The 6,659-nt window shown below is 41.6% G+C and overlaps 1 long non-coding RNA gene across 1 annotated transcript in view; it reads right to left on the bottom strand.

Annotated features, from left to right (window-relative positions):
- Positions 1-630: 630 nt before the first annotated feature.
- The window catches only part of LOC310645711, a 17,088-nt gene continuing 11,059 nt past the window's right edge, over positions 631-6,659 (bottom strand). Inside the window, exon 3 of the long non-coding RNA XR_014493569.1 lies at positions 631-653. This is a non-coding gene — a long non-coding RNA (uncharacterized lncRNA). The remainder of the gene's footprint in view (positions 654-6,659) is intronic.

Here is a 6,659-nt window from a genome sequence, read left to right as displayed (position 1 = left end):
TAATCAAGGTTGTCCCTTAGCATAGATTCATTTTTTTCCTCCCCTCTCATGCCCTTTAGGCCTATCTTTTCTTTTTCTTTTCTTTTTTTTTGTAACACAATCCTTTTGTGTTTAAAAGCAATGCATTATCAAAGCAATCCTCCCCAGGTTGAGAAAACTATGAATGTGTGAATGGTGTGAATGAGAACATTGTTCTCCATCTGCTCTCACTGGCTCCCCTACAGCACCTTGTAATTATATGCAAAGCAAGGAAACTAATTAAAAATAGTCGAGAGGCACAGAAAAATGTGCATTGTGATGAAGAGTGCCAGAATCTGAGGGCAGTTACAGAGCAGAGTTTCCCACATTTATTTATTTATTTTAGGCTAGTAAACACATTTGGAATTATGGAGTACGTGTTGTGATCTGTTCAAAATATGGCTATAGGGATGGGAAAAGGAGGATAACCAGCTTCTTCCATCCCATTTTGTATTTTTTTTAAAGAGGCAGATGAGCATAACCTAAACAAAGTCATAGAGTAGTGTCACCCCATCTTTTGCATTTTAAAGGAAGATCACATACCCTCTGTGGTACCCAGAGGATTCCTGCAATGGTGACTATGCCAGTCGAGTGCTTGGCAGCATTCCAAATGCTCCTTCATTTTTCTAAAAAGTCTAAAATAAAACCAACCTTTGCAAAGGGACTAATGAGTAACAAGAAAGTAACCTCGCTGTATGGAAAAGACCCTTCTTGTAGTAGCAATTTTACCTTTCTACATTTAGCAGCGGTCTTTAATCTTAATATGAGGTCCAGTTTTAAGTTCTGTTGCTTGATTGTTCTTACCTATAGTTTAGTTAGCTCCAGTGGTGGGATTCAAATAGGTGAACAACCAGTTCTCTGCGTGGATGCCACTTCCAGAAGTCCATTCTGGGCCTGGGCAACAAAAAATTAGCTACCGGTTCTGCCGAAGTGGTGCGAACCGGCTGAATCCCACCACTGGTTAGCTCTGTATTCTTTTTTTATTTTATTTTATTTTATTTTATTGAATATACAGTTAAAAAAACACAGTGGACATGATACAACTCTGTATTCTTATGGAACAAGCCAGAATTAGATGTCCCGTGATACAGTTCGTTAATAGTTTTAACAATTTAACAAGCGCTTCTGATTTAGACTTTTAGTTTTGTTTTTCGCAAACATTTTTTTTTTTGCAGATCTGGTGTTGTTCTCATATAAATGAAATTATGGTGCAAGGGATTAAAAAATGTGTTAGCACACATTAATAGACAATGGAACTCTGCCCTTAGGTTGGGTTTTGGTGGGATTTTTGTTTTTTTGTTATTTTTTTTGGTAGCTAAAAAGTTTAATAAAAAGGAATCAGCAAATTTGAAGCTGAAAATTATTTTTTCCCATTCACTAGAGGGCTCTCTCTCCAGCAGGAAAAAAAAAATACTGCTTCAGAATATTTAAGGATGGGTAAGGAATTCTACAGGAAGAATTTGAAGGAGATCGTGCAGAAATTCATTTCAGTGAGACATCTTTAAAAAATGGCTAGCCTGAAGGGTTGTTCAGATTTGGCATCATTAGTATCTCCTTCCTTCGCCCCTTTTCTTACATAAAAGCAGATGCATTACAGCCTTTTAGAAATCCCTGGAATTATTTTGCTTATTTGGTTGGGGGAAAAAAAACCTACAACTACCAGATTCATGGCAAAATGTAATTGCTGAGCTCTGTTCTTTCTGCTCTGTACCTCTGATAGTGAAATAATGAATGTGAAATAAGTGAGAAGCTATAAAGCAATCCAAGATTGCAAATCAAAGCAAACACGCAAAAAGTAAGCTCCATTGTTTTATACGGAATTTGGGGTCATGCATGATAAGAATCTAGAAAATAAATTCTTTTTGTTGTTCTTCATACTCACATCCCTACCAGAAAACCAGGAATCAGAATTAAAGCTGATATCAGTGTCAACAAACATACCCCACGAAAAAAAACAACAAACCATAATATACAATCTCTAATGCCCAAGAAAAAAAACTCCACTCATTATTTAACCATGATTTACTGAATAAGGCACAACTTTCAGAGCTGGTGTGGAAGACAAAATCATTAACTATCAGTTACAATCCACAAAAGATGGTTAGACATACTAAGCCAAGCCAAACAACTGAATGTGAGATTAGGTCTTCAGAAATTATTAAAAAGTGGAAAGTAACTAGTCTATCTGAAAGGAAATTGGATTACTGCTAAAAAAAAAACACCAACCAAATCAGTGGATTTTTAAATGCAATCTTGTTAGTACTTCATAATTAATAGCAATAGCACTTAAGACTTATATAGTGCTTCATGGTGCTTTACAGCTGTCTCTAATTGGTTTATAAAAAGGTAAAGGTAAAGGTTCCCCACACGTGTGTGCTAGTCGTTTCCGACTCTAGGGGCCGGTGCTCATCTCCGTTTCAAAGCCGAAGAGCCAGCGCTCATCCGAGGATGTTTCCGTGGTCATGTGGCCGGCATGACTAGACGCCAAAGGCGCACGGAACGCTGTTACCTTCCCACCGTAGTGGGTCCTCATTTTACCAACCTCAGAAGGATGGAAGGCTGAGTCAAACTTGAGCCGGTCAGGATCGAACTCCTGGAGTGAGCAGTGAGCTAGCCTGCAATACTGCATTCTAACCACTGCACCACCATGTTATATACTACAAATAGGTATTTCCACAGAATTCATTTATTTTAAACAATGATATAGCCACCCACACTATATTGAATAAAGATGTCAGCCTTGTAAGGTAAACCAGGTCAGAAAAGAGACCTCACAAGAAATACTAAAACTCTATAGCAGACATGTCAAACACAAGGCCCGGGGGCTGGATCCGGCCCACGAAGTGGTTTCATGCGGCCCGCGAAGCCATCCTGGAAACAGTGAGGGAACGGCCCCCACTGCCTTGGCCCTGGCCCAGAGACCCTCCTCCTGCCAGAGACCCTCAGATCTGTCCCACTCCTGCCCAGGCCCCCATAGGCACCCTTGATGCGAATGACGTAGAGCTGGCCACGCCCACCCAGCAGGCCATATGCACTCTAGCCACGCCCACCCAATAGGCCACACCCACCCTGGCCATACCCACCCGGCCCCCTGAGGGCAACCGCAATGCTGATGCGGCCCTCAATGAAATTGAGTTTGACACCCCTGCTCTATAGTCTATAAAACCAAAATCTTGAAAACCTATCAGTATTTCTCTGCCTTTTATATCCAATAAAGCCAAGACTGATCAATCTTCAGTTTCTTCCTCACCCTCTCCCATCTTTCTGGACTAAGCCAATACATTTATAATGGCGGCCACATCATTTTTTGAAGACTATCTATGTGTTCTACTACATAAAGTTCTTTTCTGAGTTTACCTCAACTCTGGGTGATTTTGTTGACATCGCTGTTATCTTGCCATTCTTTTTCTGGACCTTTTTGTTTTGTTTTTACTTTTAGATATCCAATCATTAATGAGGCCCAAGCCTGCTTCATATCAAGCTCAGCCAAGATTGTCTTAATGCTGCTGCCATTTGCTTCAACTAAAAGTATCAATACATAAGGTAAAGGTAAAGGTTCCCCCGCACATGCGTGCTAGTTGTTTCCGACTCGAGGGGCCGGTGCTCATCTCCGTTTCAAAGCCAAAGAGCCAGCGCTCATCCGAGGATGTTTCCATGGTCATGTGGCCAGCATGACTAGACGCCAAAGGCGCACGGAACGCTGTTACCTTCCCACTGTAGTAGTCCCTATTTTTCTACTTGCATTTTTACGTGCTTTCGAACTGCTAGGTTGGCAGAAGCTGGGACGAGTAACAGGCGCTCACTGTTACGCGGCACTCGGGATTTGACCCGCCAAACTGCCAACCTTCTGATCAACAAGCTCAGCGTCCCAACCCACTGAGCCACCGCGTCCCATATCAATACATAGTGTGCTTATAAAATACAAGAAAGCAGATCCTTGCCTTCAGTAGTGAAGAAGCAGTAGAAAATGGGAGAAAGGGAAAGAGAGGTGGGTAATTGGGAGAAAGTGCCAATGTGATGAATTCTGAGTAAAAAGATGTTTATCATCTGGAGATTAATCAGAATGTCCACAATGTTCCTGGCCTACAACTTTTTGTTTCCGTCCCACTTGTACCAATGAAGCTATTTGAACTTTTTTGCAGCAGACCTTCTAAAAAGCTTGGTTTCCAGAAATCCTTCGCTCCTATTTGACCTTTTGGGTTCTCCCTTTCTGTAAAAAATTATCACCATCGAATTAGAGACATTCTGATTGTTTATAACCTCTTTAAAAAAGAAAGGAGGGGACCCTGCCTCCTCATATAAAAAAAAATCAGCAAATTGCAAGAAAATATACACCCCCAGAGCTGGCCTTGGCAAAATAATGACATGCATTTTGGCAAATTATGTCAGAGTCACGAGAAAACAGCAAATGGGATTTAATTTATGGCTGCTGCATTTTTACTGTCTGGGTAAAAGGTCCTTGTGAAGATGGCTGTTGGGTTCAGCAAATAATTGGCTTGTGTGGAGAGAGCAATACAACTTGGATAAGGGGCAGGTCTTCATTCTCAGATAGCAACCCTTGCAGTCTAACTAAGCTCTTCCTAACAGCCTTCAGACTGTAGGAAACTGGATTGAGAAAGTGGACATTCAACCAATGTGATCTCTTATCAGTTGACTCAAGCAGTCCAATTTATCATGAATGAAGGCAAATAGACATGTCTCAGGATAATGTTGAAGGATCCAACCTGGGTTGGTCACTGGGACCAGAAGTTTAGTCTTCCAAGCTTTTGGACTTGTGCTCAAGCCCCTCCTCAGGGAACTTCTCTCACCAGAATGTTTGAAAGCTTGAAAGACCAATCCTCTAGTCCCAGTGACCAACCCAGATTAGATGCAGTCCAACTTATCATCTCGTTCTACCAGAGCAGGGTTTCCCAAAATGTGACATGTAGTTCCCTTGGGGAAATGCAGACAGAATCCAGGGAAGGTGTGAAAAACCTTTAGTTGTACATTGTTACAATAAATCCATCTTTCCCAAAGTCCCATTGAATTGTTTCCATTGTTCACTTTGTTGTTTGGATTTTTAGGGGTGGTGTTTACATTAAGATTACCCCAAAGGAGGTGTGATGGGAAAAAAAGTTTAGGAATTAAACTAGAAGCCAATCCAAGATCAATTCAGTCAATCAATCAATGAATCCAGTCAATCTAATCCAAGGTCAATCCAAGATCAATCCCATCCAATATCAATAAGGAACTACAATTTTGTCTTCCTGTTCCTCTGTATGGAGACAAAGAGTTGAGATTTCCAAAGCTTCATGGACACAGTACAATGGTGTGAGGTCATCATGTTCCCAGAGTTCATAAAGGCACACTTCCCAGGAAAATGTTTGATGTTATCATGGAAATAAGATCACTTTGGTCTGATTTGGATGAATAATAATAAGAGCCACCGCTCCAGTGTTTCCCTCCATTAATATTTTCTAACATACAGTAGTTAGTACCCTATATTTCTTCTAGCAGGTTTCCACTGCTAATATATCCCTTGCATTCCAAGAAAAAATGGGAGAGAAAGAGTTACGTTTCACCTTGATCTTTAATAAGCAAGATGATTGGGAGGAGTTAAATACTTGTTCAATTCTTTTGCCAGCAATACTGAGACCTAAGAGCTGTAGTGGTGCAGTGGTTAGAATGCACTATTGCAGGCTAAATCTGCTGACCGCCAACTACCAGCAGTTCGGCCGTTCAAATCTCATTGGCTCAAGGTTGACTCAGCTTTCCATCCTTCCAAGGTCAGTAAAATAAGGACCCAGATTGCTGGGGGGGGGGGGGCAATAGGCTGCCTCTATAAACCGCTTAGAGAGGGATGTATAGCACTGTGAAGTGGTATATAAGTGCTGTTGCTATTCCTATTAAGGCATAAACTTCCCAGATTTAAGGCATAAACCTAAGGATCTCCAAAGGAGAGGTGAGTCATAAGAAAATTAAACATAGATTCAGAAACCGAATGAGGCCATCGCTAGATGGTCCTTCCTTCCACAACAAAACAAATGTCATTTGTGCTATGGAAAGAACGATGGAATTTCAGTGGGATTTTAAACTCTTTCATTTGACCTGTGATTCATTTCAACATTTAAAAGCCATCTAAAAAGGCTTGCCCCACCTCAAAGATGCATTGATGGTCCCAAGGGCCTGGGAAAGGGTTGTGTGCATGCATAATTAGTTCCCCATTAGCAAGCCTCGCTGACAGCAGATGTAGGCTTCCCTTCTGTCGACAATGACCCATCTGTTGTCTCTCTGGTGTCATTTCCACGTGCTCCTCTGGTTCTGTATTTAATAGCAACACATTTACAGCCATTTGAGGGGGAGTTAGGGACACATAATAGCACTTAAATTGGAGCTGCACTGCTTTGTTTCTCCCTTCACTGAAACTTCTGGTCGAGGGTCAAGAAAGATGGATGCCAGCTGAAATAGCTCCTCACCAGACCCATACGTTCGATCTGAATACTGAGCTTGTTGATCAGAAGGTCGGCAGTTTGGCGGGTCGAATCCCGAGTGCCGCGTAGCAGAGTGAGCGCCTGTTACTCGTCCCAGCTTCTGCCAACCTAGCAGTTCGAAAGCACGTAAAAATGCAAGTAGAAAAATAGGGACCACTACAGTGGGAAGGT

This window comes from Vipera ursinii, assembly GCF_947247035.1.
Source record: "Vipera ursinii genome assembly, chromosome: 11".
Classification (NCBI taxonomy): domain Eukaryota; kingdom Metazoa; phylum Chordata; class Lepidosauria; order Squamata; family Viperidae; genus Vipera; species Vipera ursinii.
Note: the sequence above shows the minus strand (reverse complement) of the source record. Positions and strands in the feature narration are given on the sequence as shown.